At 38.3% G+C, this 12,417-nt stretch overlaps 1 protein-coding gene across 1 annotated transcript in view; it reads left to right on the plus strand.

The window, feature by feature from the left end:
• Nucleotides 1–1,413: 1,413 nt before the first annotated feature.
• Nucleotides 1,414–12,417, plus strand: part of LOC140237538 (adenomatous polyposis coli protein-like) — a 127,860-nt gene continuing 116,856 nt past the window's right edge. The window contains exon 1 of the mRNA XM_072317474.1: nt 1,414–1,520. The gene's annotated coding sequence lies outside the window, so the exon portion shown is untranslated. The remainder of the gene's footprint in view (nt 1,521–12,417) is intronic.

The raw sequence follows: 12,417 nt of genomic DNA on the forward strand, positions 1-12,417 counted from the left end.
CAGCAAGTAAGACACATGCACTGACTCGCCCAAATCCTTGTCCGCCCTCAGAAATTGTCCGGTATGCTGGAAAATCCCTACACGCAACAAGCCCGCGTAGCTTGTCCGAAAAGGTGTGACAGGGCCTAAACGTGGTTGCGGGTAAAAATATTTGCGTGCGCACCTCCGTGCGACTACGGATGAGATACGTGCTAGGTACTGTCATGTGCGGATCATCTACGGGGACCTCCGGGTAGTAAAAATTGTTCCTTGCAAGTCGCACGCAAGGCTTGCCCGGAAAGGTGTGACACGGCCTTTTCGCTCTGCAGGCCAAAAACGGAGATAATGGAGGGCGGTTGTCAAGATTCGTGAATTTTTCACAGATCGCCGTGAACGCAGTCATGAATAGAGGGGGGGGGGGGGGGGGGGGGGGAATGAGGGGAGGGGGGGGGGGGGGGAGAAGGGGCACCACCGGCGCCACGTTTTCAAAAGTGTATGTGTGCGTGTATGTGCTGGGGGGCACTTTAGGCACCGCCTGCAAGGTTTCTAGTGTCTAGTGCCACTTCCGCACTTCCGCGGTTAAAAAAAAAAAAAAAAAAAAAGGGGGGGGGGCAAAGTGGTGACACCTTATGTATTCCTTTGTATGGTGCAAAAAAAAAAGTGTGTGTGTGTGGGGGGGGGGGGGGGAGGGGGGTTGGGGTTCTGTAGAGTTCTGTGCCCCCCGGTTCAGCCGGCCTCGCGCAGTGCAATTATACAGTGTTCGATGGACGTCTATATCTATCATCAAATCGTTTTGTCCTGGAAATGAAGCCTGAACTACATTTTTCCACATGTAGAATTTCTTTTTTTTTAATGATTTTTGGTGATTTTTCACATGCCTCCAGGTTATTTTGTTCTGTATTTGGGACCTAGCAACGCTGGTACGGACGTGTTGGATGGGCCACAATGGGCATCGCACTACCCGAGGGTTGGGCAAGATGAGAACATTGTGCTACAAATAGCCGTTTTCTTACGCCATTAAGGACGATAAAAGGACTAATTCATAATTATATTAGTCATTTACTTACTTCTCGTCTTTTCTCTTCCATAAAAGACAATAAAAGACGAACACTAGCTCATGACTGCATTCCGGTGGCAAACCTTTGGATACAATAAAGTTCACCACCAGCAGAAGGCTCCGAGTTCGACTCACCATTTAGTTCGGTGGTACGACTGCACATAGCGCCAGCTTGAGTTGAGTTATTGTAAATACTAGTAAGCAGCCATCCCTTTACATTGTATTTACTACACACATACGTTGTACATACACTGACTGCCTCAGCACGGCGCTACCACTGCGGAGTACGATCCAACGACGGGCTTACAGTATGTAAATGCGCTATGGAATGAATCACCCCGTGTGCTGTATTGCAGAAACTCGTGAGGAATTGGTGTCACTGCTGCACAGATATCGAATTTTACAAATTACCTATCAAATCAACGGCGTATGATGACAACTTATTAAGTGTCTTTCTTTGGCTGAGGATTTTGGAGGCGTACAGGTCCGTAAGTCATCGGTAAATTCTACGCTTTCGTGAATAGTGAGATGCCGCTGTACCTGTTGTATATTAGCGGTTTGAGTGTGTTCTGTCTACGGAGAGCTACTGGCATAGAAGACTCACATGAAGGGTCGGTCGCTGCCTGTGTGTAAGAAAGAAAAAGGGAAAACATTCGTCCTCGGACTCGGGGAGCATGGTATCTTGTTCGCGCTGTAGCAGCAGCACGAGCTGGATGAATATCTGCCAGTGGCGGTGCAAATGCCGGGCCGAGTATTTATTGATAAACGGCTGTTTTAATTAATGAGTTGAGTCTACTTTGTCAGAGTCGTTTGATTATAGAAACTTAACCAGGCCTATGAGTATAGGCTATATATCACGTTACAGGTACAATGACTATGCCGTTACTGTTAGATCTAGGCCATAGTCTACATTTGTATGTTCTGTGCCTATGCGCCTATGGACCTAGTGTCTGATTTGCTTTATAGTTCTGTGTCTTTGCTGTGTTGTTTTGTGTTTAGTAGCATTTTCCATATTATTATTATGCCAAACACTGCTTTCCATAATTTCCTTTCCTCTTCTGAGTTTTTTTTTTCTTTTTTTTCCACAAAAAAGGTAAAATATTGTAATGAGAGTCCTTGGTCAGCTGTCAGTACGTTTAAATTTATTTGCCTGCTTAAAAGTATATCTTCTGCGGTTCTGGCCAGTCTTGCTCTTTCATTGTTGGATGGGTAGACTCAGACCACAACTTCCACAAGGAGCGAGGTGGAGGTGACTATGAGCAAGCTGTCCATTATTCGACCATGACGGCGTTCAAAATTCGACCACCCACCTGGGGACCATTTCATGAAAGTTGTCAGCCCAGACAAGTTGTCAGTCTCTGACAATCACCATGGTAACAGTCAGTGACCAGAGCTTCTCAGCCAATCAAATCCACAGATTTTGCTGAAATTTTCAGAGACTCACAACTTGTCAGTGCTGACTAAATTGATGAAACACCACCCTGGTACATGTAAAAACCTTAACCGCACCTGCAACCCCAGCACATACCGTGTTACTAGTTATAGCGCCCTGCGCCGGGGTTAGTGAAACCTAATTATGCATTTGTGTGCGGTTGAATTTTGGCACAGGAAGGTCGAACCTTGGCATTTTGCTTTATCTACTGCTATTAGGACTAACCCGACTGGACGGCGTATCATACACTGGGAACAGCAACAGGGTTGTGTTAGTATAAATTAGTTAAGAAGGTGACTAATTTCATGGGACGGACTAATATAGGGTCCTAAATAGATTCATGCTGTCACACCATAGCCCATCACATTGTCACTGATTATGGGATAGTGTCATATATTAATGCCGATAGCAGGGTCGGCAGAACTGAACCGGTATTTAAAGGCCTTTGTTTTTGTGCTGAAGATTTTTTTGTTTTTTGTTATGTGTGTTTGTATGTGTGGGTGGATGTGTGTGAGGGTGTGTGTGCAAATGAAGAAGATTGTGAAAAATGTGGTTATAAGAAGGGTGAAAGAATATAAAGAGAAAGGATAGGGAAAGGGGAACAGGAAATGAATGAAATCATACTAAGTACGTTAAATTAACTTACTAGGTAAACCTCGAAAAATGAAACAAAAGGTTTACAAAATAGAATGAAGGCACATCGTGTACTCTTAAATGAAAACAAATGATAATGGAAGGAAAGAAAGAAGAGACATATCTTGCATTATAAAGGAAAACAGGGTAGAGATGGATATGTTGAAAAAGAAGAGTGAGAAGCAAAGAAGAAATATAGATTGAAAACAAAGCACTAGGTAGACTAATAGAATGAGAGATGAATCAAAACTGGGTGAAAGCAAAGGTGAATAGGGAGGAAAGAAAGAATCATACAGGTTGAAAAGGAAATAAAGAAAATGGATACATCGGAATGAAACATAAGAAAAAGGTATTGAAAGGGAAAGAAAGGAAAGGTAGATAGAGGGAAAGATAACTCTGAAGAAACAAAGAACAATTAGGCAGAAAGAATGATTGAATGGGAAATTGAGAAAGACAAGAGGAAACCCACAAAGAAATTAAATAGGAAGGAAAGGGAAATTTAGGAATATACTGAAATAAAAGAAGAAAAGATAGAAAATAAAGAGAAAGATATAAAGGGCTGCACACATGCACGCCCAACCGCTCTGTAGAGAAGCAACAATCACTGCCACAAGACTTAACTGAGGAAAAGGGAAAAACTAATTTTAGCCTTCCAAAGACAATAGAAAAGCTGCTGTGATCACTATATAAATCAGATCAAATGATCGAACACACACACACACACACACAACGACGAAAAACAAACAAACAGGGATTTTGTTCTGATCAAAATTTTATCACTTTCTACATTATTTTGGATAAGAAACTTTGTTATTTCTTCATGTTTTTGTGGGTTACTGTACCTAACAATTTATTTGTGTTTTTATGCCTCCGCCCGAAGGGTGCCAGAGGCATTATGTTTTTTGGATTGTCTGTCCGTACGTCTGTCCCCATTTGTTTATGCGATAACTTGAGTAATACTGAGTGGAATTTTACCAAACTTGTTCCAAATGTAAAATATGATGGGCCAATAACTCGATTAGATTTTGGGTGAAATCAGCCAAAGGTCAAAGGTTAAGGTCAAAATATGTTTACGCAATAACTTAAAACTGGATTAAGCAAATTTCACCAAACTTTGTCCAAGGGTGACATATTATGTGGCAATAACTTGATTAGTTTTTGAGTGAAATCGGCCAGAGGTCAAAGGTGAAGGTTAAATCCTAAAATTTATCCATTCATGTGATAACTCAAGACTGGATGAAGCAAATTTCACCAAACTTGGTCCAAGGATGAAGTGTGATGGGGCAATTAAGTAAGTAGTTTTTTTAGTGAATTCGGTGAGAAGTCAGAGGTCAAATGCTTAAAATTTTACTATTTCCCCCATATCTATGCAATGCCTGAAACTTAGTGTATTCATGTACTACCAAATAAAGATTCTCCAAAGAGAGTTTCAGGTCAAAGGTCAAACATCAAACGTCAGGTGAAAATATTTTACTTTCACTTTTTCTTCCATATCCCGCAAATGGTTCAAGTTATCTTCGTGGAACTTGGTACATATGCATGTACTGACTGGCAGGGATTATCTCAGGAACTAAGTGGCCATGGGTCAAAGCTCAGAGGTCAAAGGCAAGGCCAACTCCTCAGAATTTTACTATTTCCCTCATATTTACAGGTATGCAATGCTTGCAAGATTTTTCTTGAAACTAAAAATATAATTTGTTTATTACCTAATGGAGATTCTCTAGGACATTTCCTACCAAAAGCTCAAAGCTCAAAGCTCAAGTGAAAGTGCTCTATTTTACTTTTTCCTTCATATCTTTAAAGTGACTCAAGGTATTATGAAACTTAGTACATATCTATGCATGTTCTACCTGACAACAATTCTCTTGGGAATTTTAGGTTCATAGGATCAATGGTCAAGGGTCAAAAGCCAGGCTGGAATGCATTTTGTTTAGTACTGAAATTACACTTTTTCTTCATTGCCAATTATGTGATACTCATCACACATTGTCAAGACATTGTAGTATAGACCTATTAGGAAAACCATGCATTATGGTGGAGGCATACCAGTCACCATAGCGACATTTTTTTCTATCTTAAATTTTTTCAGAATGATGCAAAGTGCTGTGGTGAATTGGAATGATATTGTAGTGCATAATATGAAGAAGAAGTCAAGAATGACTGAGCATGTGTGTGAAATACATGTAAACCTCTTGTAAGAAGAAGCATGCATGTTTGTGTATTAAGTTCATGCACCCTTTGTAATCGCTGAGTATTATTATGTCTTCCTTCACACACTATTCTGGGTATTACATGAGATGGTGCTACATGCACATGTAATTATATGCTAATATTGTGTGATGTGTGCAGGGCCGAGTTATTGTAGGATTGCAAGTGTCGCCACGGTAGTAACTAGATCATGCTTAACTGTGCTTTCTATTTGAGACTAAATGTCTTCAGAATTGGCGTGGAAACAACGCAATACGTAGGTTAAAATAAGAGATAAACATATCAGTTGATTGCCGAACATATCATCGCCTGTGACATTGATTAATTTAGGGGCTTTGCAAATCGCATTGCTCATTGGCACATTGCTATGTCCCATACAATTGTACATTATGATTAAGTGTGTTGGTGAGGCTGGTGATTCTTCCAGTAGGAAAGACAATAATTTTGTTGTGTTGGCATATCAATAGACAGCTAGAGCAAACTCAATAATATTGACAATTAATAAATAAAATCCACAGTTAATGCATTTCAAAGAGAGAGAGAGAGAGAGAGAGAGAGAAAGATAAGACTGCAGGCTAATATGTTAATGCTGGATGCACATTACAGTTTGCATGTCAACTCTTGATAAGTATGCGAATGTTGTGTGCTTACCAAATGAGCAAAGTCTTGCCAAAAAGAGCTACTAACTTTTGCTGTTTAGTCTTGCTAAGCCCCTTTGTTGTATTCTGTTGATTCTGTCCTTATGGATGCAACATGAAATGTAGACGTACCAATATTATATAATAATTTGGCAAATTCCCTGAAGGTCAAAAGTCACTGTTCTCTGGCAAAACATGTCAGTTTTTAGGCCATAGTTTTTGCCAATAAATAATGGTATTTTCTGTGATCAAGTGAGATAGTGGAGGTACGGTATCCTACATGTAGTTGACGCATAAAATGACAAAAGGTTTAAAGGCATAATTTACCATTTGCACATGAAACAAAAACTCAGCATCGATGCTTTAGAATAGTCCTAAAATGCGAGTAAGGGATAGAAACAACCACTGTAAAAATTTGGATCCGTATAATCAATGTTAAGTGTTGTTAAATACACAAAAGGTAAACAATAGTTATAATAAGAATGTTTCCCGACTAAACCGTATACAGTTACGGTTTATTGAGAAAAACACTAATATCTCCTTGTATTTTAAGCTTTATTGCAAAAATTTTATATGGTAGGATGTTTTGTGACACAACAGACCTACACATATGCATCAGATGTGATATCTTGAACATTTTTGAAATCACTGCTCCCAAAGGTAAACAGGACCTTTAAGTCTTCATCTCTGTACTGGTATCAAAATAGATTATTTCTTTCTCAGTCACAGTGTTTGTAGTTCTTTGTAGCCTTCATTAAGACTGGTTTAAAGATTTTTATGAAAATTGATGGCATATTTGTACTCAAGTTTCTGTATGGTCTTTTAACTTGACTTTTTATTCAGAAATGTGGCTTTGAAGGAAAATGAATACAGTTAGCTTTATGAATCCTCCGTAGTACACTTGTGTGTGACGATATATGAAAATTAGCAGGAAAATTTGTAATATTTGTCCAAGGACAGACTGCAATGAATTTGTCCTCAGAGAATACCAATTATTGCATGGTTTAAGCATTCTTGTTTGTATCAAAAGACCACCACCAGGAACAACAAAGGCATGATAGTTATGTGAGTGGTTTAGAGCCATACATATGTGTGGAATGTGGATTTGGGAATTTCCTAGCTACAAGTGTGTATATCATAAACAAAGAAAAGGGGGGGGGGGACCATACTGTCCTGTGGTAATAGCAAACAGTGTTTGCTTTGTGTTTACATTTAGGTGTCAGATCGGTAGATGGGAAGGCATAATCTTGTGTATTTCAGAGGCTGAATGTTGCCGAATGGCTTTTGTTATGCCAGCATACCGGGTATTTTAGCCCTTTCCTAACCACCATCAGCTCTACAAGCTTCTGCAATGAATGGGGTTTTGCCTTTGCAAATTAATTAAAAGTATTCACAATGCCATACAACGTGTAGTACATCATAAGTGGAGGCTATGATGATGACACTAATGTCTTTCATGTTTCATAAATGTTAAATTTGAGTAAGGATTGGAAAAAAGGGAAATGGTTTACCACATACCAAACACAAGCTAAGGCCCCTTGTTGGTGCTTTATATTGAGACAGATATCAATTAAATCTGATAATGTAGTGAATGTCGTGTTCAACCCTGTGAAATCATGGGCTATTTACCTCCAAATTCTTGAGCTATAGAATGCAGTACAGGCAGTTGATATGTTGCTACCTGAGATCTGTGATCAATGCTTTCTCAAAATATTGTGTTATATTAAAGAAGCAGTATCTGTGTCATTGTTAGAGCACAGTTTTGTTAATTGTTTGTGTTTTACAGCTCACATGGATGATGGTGAGTGTTTGTCAGTTGATTCTTATGGCTGGGCAGAGTGTAGAAAGTTTACAGTTGAAGGTTTTCCCTGCCCTATGACTAGACTGAGCACTTTGGCAAACAGTCTGCTCAACCATTCACTGCCACTTTTGTTTGCCACACAATGTCTGCATCCAGACAGAGAGAGAGAGAGAGAGAGATGATGTAATACAGGTGAGCTGATTGTCAAAGGATGAAGAAGGATAACAGTCTTTTGTCTATTAGTTGCCTTCTCTCGATTGACAGATACTGTGGAAATGGTTTATTTTCATTCATCAACAAAGTAGTGTTTACAGGCCAAACACTGAATACTTGATAAGGTGCAGATAAGGTGTAAATAAAATGTATTATATTATACTTTGTTTATGTTTATGATGTCTTTGTATATCATATATAAATAACAACTTTTACATTTAATATTTATTGAAATTAGTATTCTGCACTCTTTTGGACATATCTCCATTGCTTTTCCCTAGTTTATTTTTTTTTTACAAACCAAACTGATAACAATTTTTAATATTTTGTTGATGCAATGTTGAATTGTTCTTGTTTTGTATGAGCCTGTATGTTATCTTGATTATGTAATTTCACATTAAAAAAAAAAAATCATTTGCAAGTCAGCCTCTGGCTGCGATCAATAATTTGTTAAATAAAGATACCATTAATGATGATAATAACTTATTCATAAAGGAGAGACTTTAATTCATAAAGATGAGTTGCGTTGTGTCAGTGCAACTGTATACAAGTACAGATAAATTATTTTATCATTAATATTTTTTGTAAAGTTAACATGTTGATTGATGTCATGTCATCATGCACACCTGGCATGGGATTTTGATAATATTGCCATCTAATCATGGAGTAGTTCCATGAGTGGAACCTTGAACCTTGAAGATTTATAAAAACATCTATAGATTATACTGGCTACAGAGTTTCAGAATTTTTTATTGTGCTTGGGATAATGAAAGCTAAGAATGTTTTCAAAATTCACAACAAATCACAATGAACAAGAATAATACCATAGCAGCTTCACACGAAATGCATGATTGGGTGCTCAAGGCAGCAGAACAATTTTTATGTCGATGTAGGGCAATTTGTCAATCAGTTGCAATGAAAACATCTCAATGGAAGAATTTCATGTATTTGAATAAAAGCAGTATGTATGCATAAATTCTACACAGGTGGACATGACATTAAAGCAAGTGGTGGTATTGTAATTTTTATATTAATTGCTACATTGCTGGAATATGTGAGCCTCCTGTCTGCACATGAGAAAAACAAAACAAAAAGGAAATGCTTGCAGTTCTGCATTGGGAGATTACTGGTATGTACTGAGTTATAAGAAGTGGAGATGAATATGTATAAATACACCAGTTGACTTGTAATAAAAGGACCCCAGGGAACATGAAAATAATTTTTATTGGGACTGGGGATGAGGGTGGGGTGCAAAGGGTCATTCAGGGGTGGCCATGCAGCTTACAGTGTACATTGTAGGTTTTTAGAATATAACAGCATGAATCACATTGTGCAGTGCACTGTCCTGTAAATTGTGACAAGTCACTTGTAAAGGTTTGGTAAAGCAAGCGTTCAGGGAGGTTTATTGATTGGTGATGTGACTTTCAGGAATTCCTTTGGTCTGAGCTCATTGGAGCAGTGAATGTCCCAATCAATAGTCCTTGATTGTCCTTCCAGCTGATCATACTGGCTGGCACTGGCTGGAAAAGGCATGCAGGTGTAGAGTAAATGTCTTGTAAACATACTTCTTTACTTCACCATGCACTGGCTGATTCTTTTATTTATGAGACTGTATTGATCTGCTTGATATCAGTGATACAATGATGACAGTAGATAAGAAAGAATGACATAAGACATCGTTATGTTTAATGGTTGCACTGATGCATAGTGCTACAAAATGCTTTCCCTGGGATTCTATGGCTAGAATGGAATCAGAACCCTGTGAGGAGGAGGAGGAGGAGGAGGAGGAGAAAGAGAAGAAGAAGAAGAAGAAGAAGAAGAAGAAGAAGAAGAAGAAGAAACAACAACAACAACAACAACAACAACAACAACAACAACCCATCTGACATCTTGGTGGTTGGTGATGTACATACATGTACACTGTTGTACCAGGGAGGTGGGAAGTCCCACCTCCCTGGTTGTACATATCTGCACTGGATACACCTCCCTGATATGGACCATAGATTTGACTGTAATTTAGTGTGAAGTCATTCATCATGATTTCTGATATGATTTTTCGTGCATGATAATAAACAGTAAGGATAAGAACATTAATGAAAGCTGCACACTAATTGGGAGTTTTGTTGCAATAATGACTATGATGGCAACTTGATTGATGTGCTGGAGGTACACATGATTGGTTGTCCGTCCCTAGGTCCATCCATATGCCTCATAATATGCAGTATAATACAGCTTATAGGCATCTCATACTACTGTGTGCCCTGTCAAATTGCTTCAGGTTACAAAGTCTATTGTAAGTACTGGTAAGCATATTCTGTGCAGACAGGAGTCTAGCTTTTGGACCCAACATTACTACCATCATATTGTGGATTTGAAGTTAAAGGACAAGTCCACCTTCATAGACGTGTGAATTGAGTGAAGGCAACAATAGTAGTAGAACACGCCAATGAAAGTTTGGGGAAAATTAGACCGTCCGTTCTAAAGTTATGAATTTTTTAAGTATCTGCGCAGTCGCTACTGGATGTCAGAGAAGACTACCACAGAGTATGTTGTCACATGCGTACAATGATATAACGAAAATAAAAAGAGAATTTCACAAAACTTGACTTTTTGAATAAAGTGCACATTTCTTCGACTTGTTACTGACATACGTTAAGGGTAATATTATTCCCCCTGCCTTCTGAAAGAGAGAAGTCGAGTGTTCTTTTGTTATGCGAGAAAAGTAAAAATATGTTGAATTTTCTTTAATCTTCCTTTATATTGTTGTACTCGTGTGACATCACAAGCCATAGTAGTCTTCTCATCCAGCCTTTAGTAAGCAGAAACTTTAAAAATTCATAACTTTTGAACGGATTATCCGATTTTCCTCAAACTCTCACTGATATGTTCTATTAATATTGCTGCATTCACTCTTCCCACATGTCTATGAAGGTGAACTTGTCCTTTAAAAAAAAAAAAAGAAAGGTGGGGGGGGGGGGTGAAGAAGGAGACCATAAAGGTAAAGAGAAGAAAATAAGCAGAGAGGGAGAACAAGAAGTGAAGCTAGGAAGAAAGAGTGGAAGAAGGAGAAAGGAATCGCTCCAATTCGTTCAATTTTCTGCTCTGTCTGCTGCAGACGTGGGAGACAACACGCTTTCTCCCAGGCTCAAATTGGAAACATATTTCCAGTTAGCTGGACTTGATCTAATGAGAGGGGTAGAAAGTTTAGCTTCCCACACCCGCTGGTGGCTACGTACATGGCCCCTTTCTGAAAGACATGACGACGGGTCTTGCCCTTATTTGTGGCAGGTGCTGCGGTGCCAAGGTTATATCTTGTGACTTTCGTCTGAAGGACGCAATTTGACATAATTTAATTTATTTGATGCCAAAACCGATTAATTAAAAAATTCTAGTTGTGATTCATGGTCAAATATATGATTGACTGTGAACTGGACTGTGTTCTGAAACCAAACACGACACACCATAACAAGGAGCTTATAGTACAGTGTAAAAGAGGTGTGGACTATCAGCAGAATGACAATTTTAAAGAGAATATTGCTTTTTTTATCATTTACAACTTGATGTACTGACACTATGTCTTGAATTATATTGTTTACTGCACAAATAAATGTGTAGGTGTGTTTTATATTGCATTTTCCTTCAAGACATGTTTCATCTGATAAATGAAAGGACCAATGAGATGTATGGCAAAATGATAATTTTATTCAACACTATAAAACCTGTAAATTCATTGATTGGTAAAATACAAATATGCAGCTATTAAGTGAGGACATGTGATGCAAATAAAAACAGTAGTGCAGTTTACATGTGTACATAAAGGGAAAACTGAAGCATAAGTTGAAAAAAAAATAACCCACTTTGTTGACTGTGCAACTAAAAATGTCAACAGTGATACAAGTACTGTATCAATATTTACCTTTTTAAAGTCTGTGCTTAGCCTATTAGTACCTTATGGAAACAATGGTTTTGTTGTCAATGCTAAAAGTTTTCATCATAAACTCTGAAATGATAGCCATTGTAAAGCAGTCCAAACTTCAAATAAACCTTATCAAGGGTAACGTCACCTGATGCTGAAGTCGGTTTGGGGATTGTACTTGAGCCCATGTCCTGCCTCTTAATTTGGCCTCTCTTCAAGACTTGATGATATTTTACTTCAAGACTAAACACTGTTTGCTTTCATAGACTGTGCAGTACATGCAATGCATGAACTATACCTGAGAAAAATATAAATAATAATAAAAAAAAAAGAGGAAGACATCATGTTTCATTGCCATTTTGTTAAAGCGTGATCCATAGTTGCATTTGCATTTTAGTGAAACTTCATATTTTGTAATTGGAACTTATTTTAAATAGCTTCGCCGTTATACACAAATGTTCTCAGATAGCATGTACTTACTAAATTTTTTACAAGCTAATTGTCCCCGCCGAACGAGTTCGAGCAGGGGACTATGAAACG

The sequence above is a fragment of the Diadema setosum genome, chromosome 14 (genome assembly GCF_964275005.1).
Source record: "Diadema setosum chromosome 14, eeDiaSeto1, whole genome shotgun sequence".
Lineage (NCBI taxonomy): Eukaryota > Metazoa > Echinodermata > Echinoidea > Diadematoida > Diadematidae > Diadema > Diadema setosum.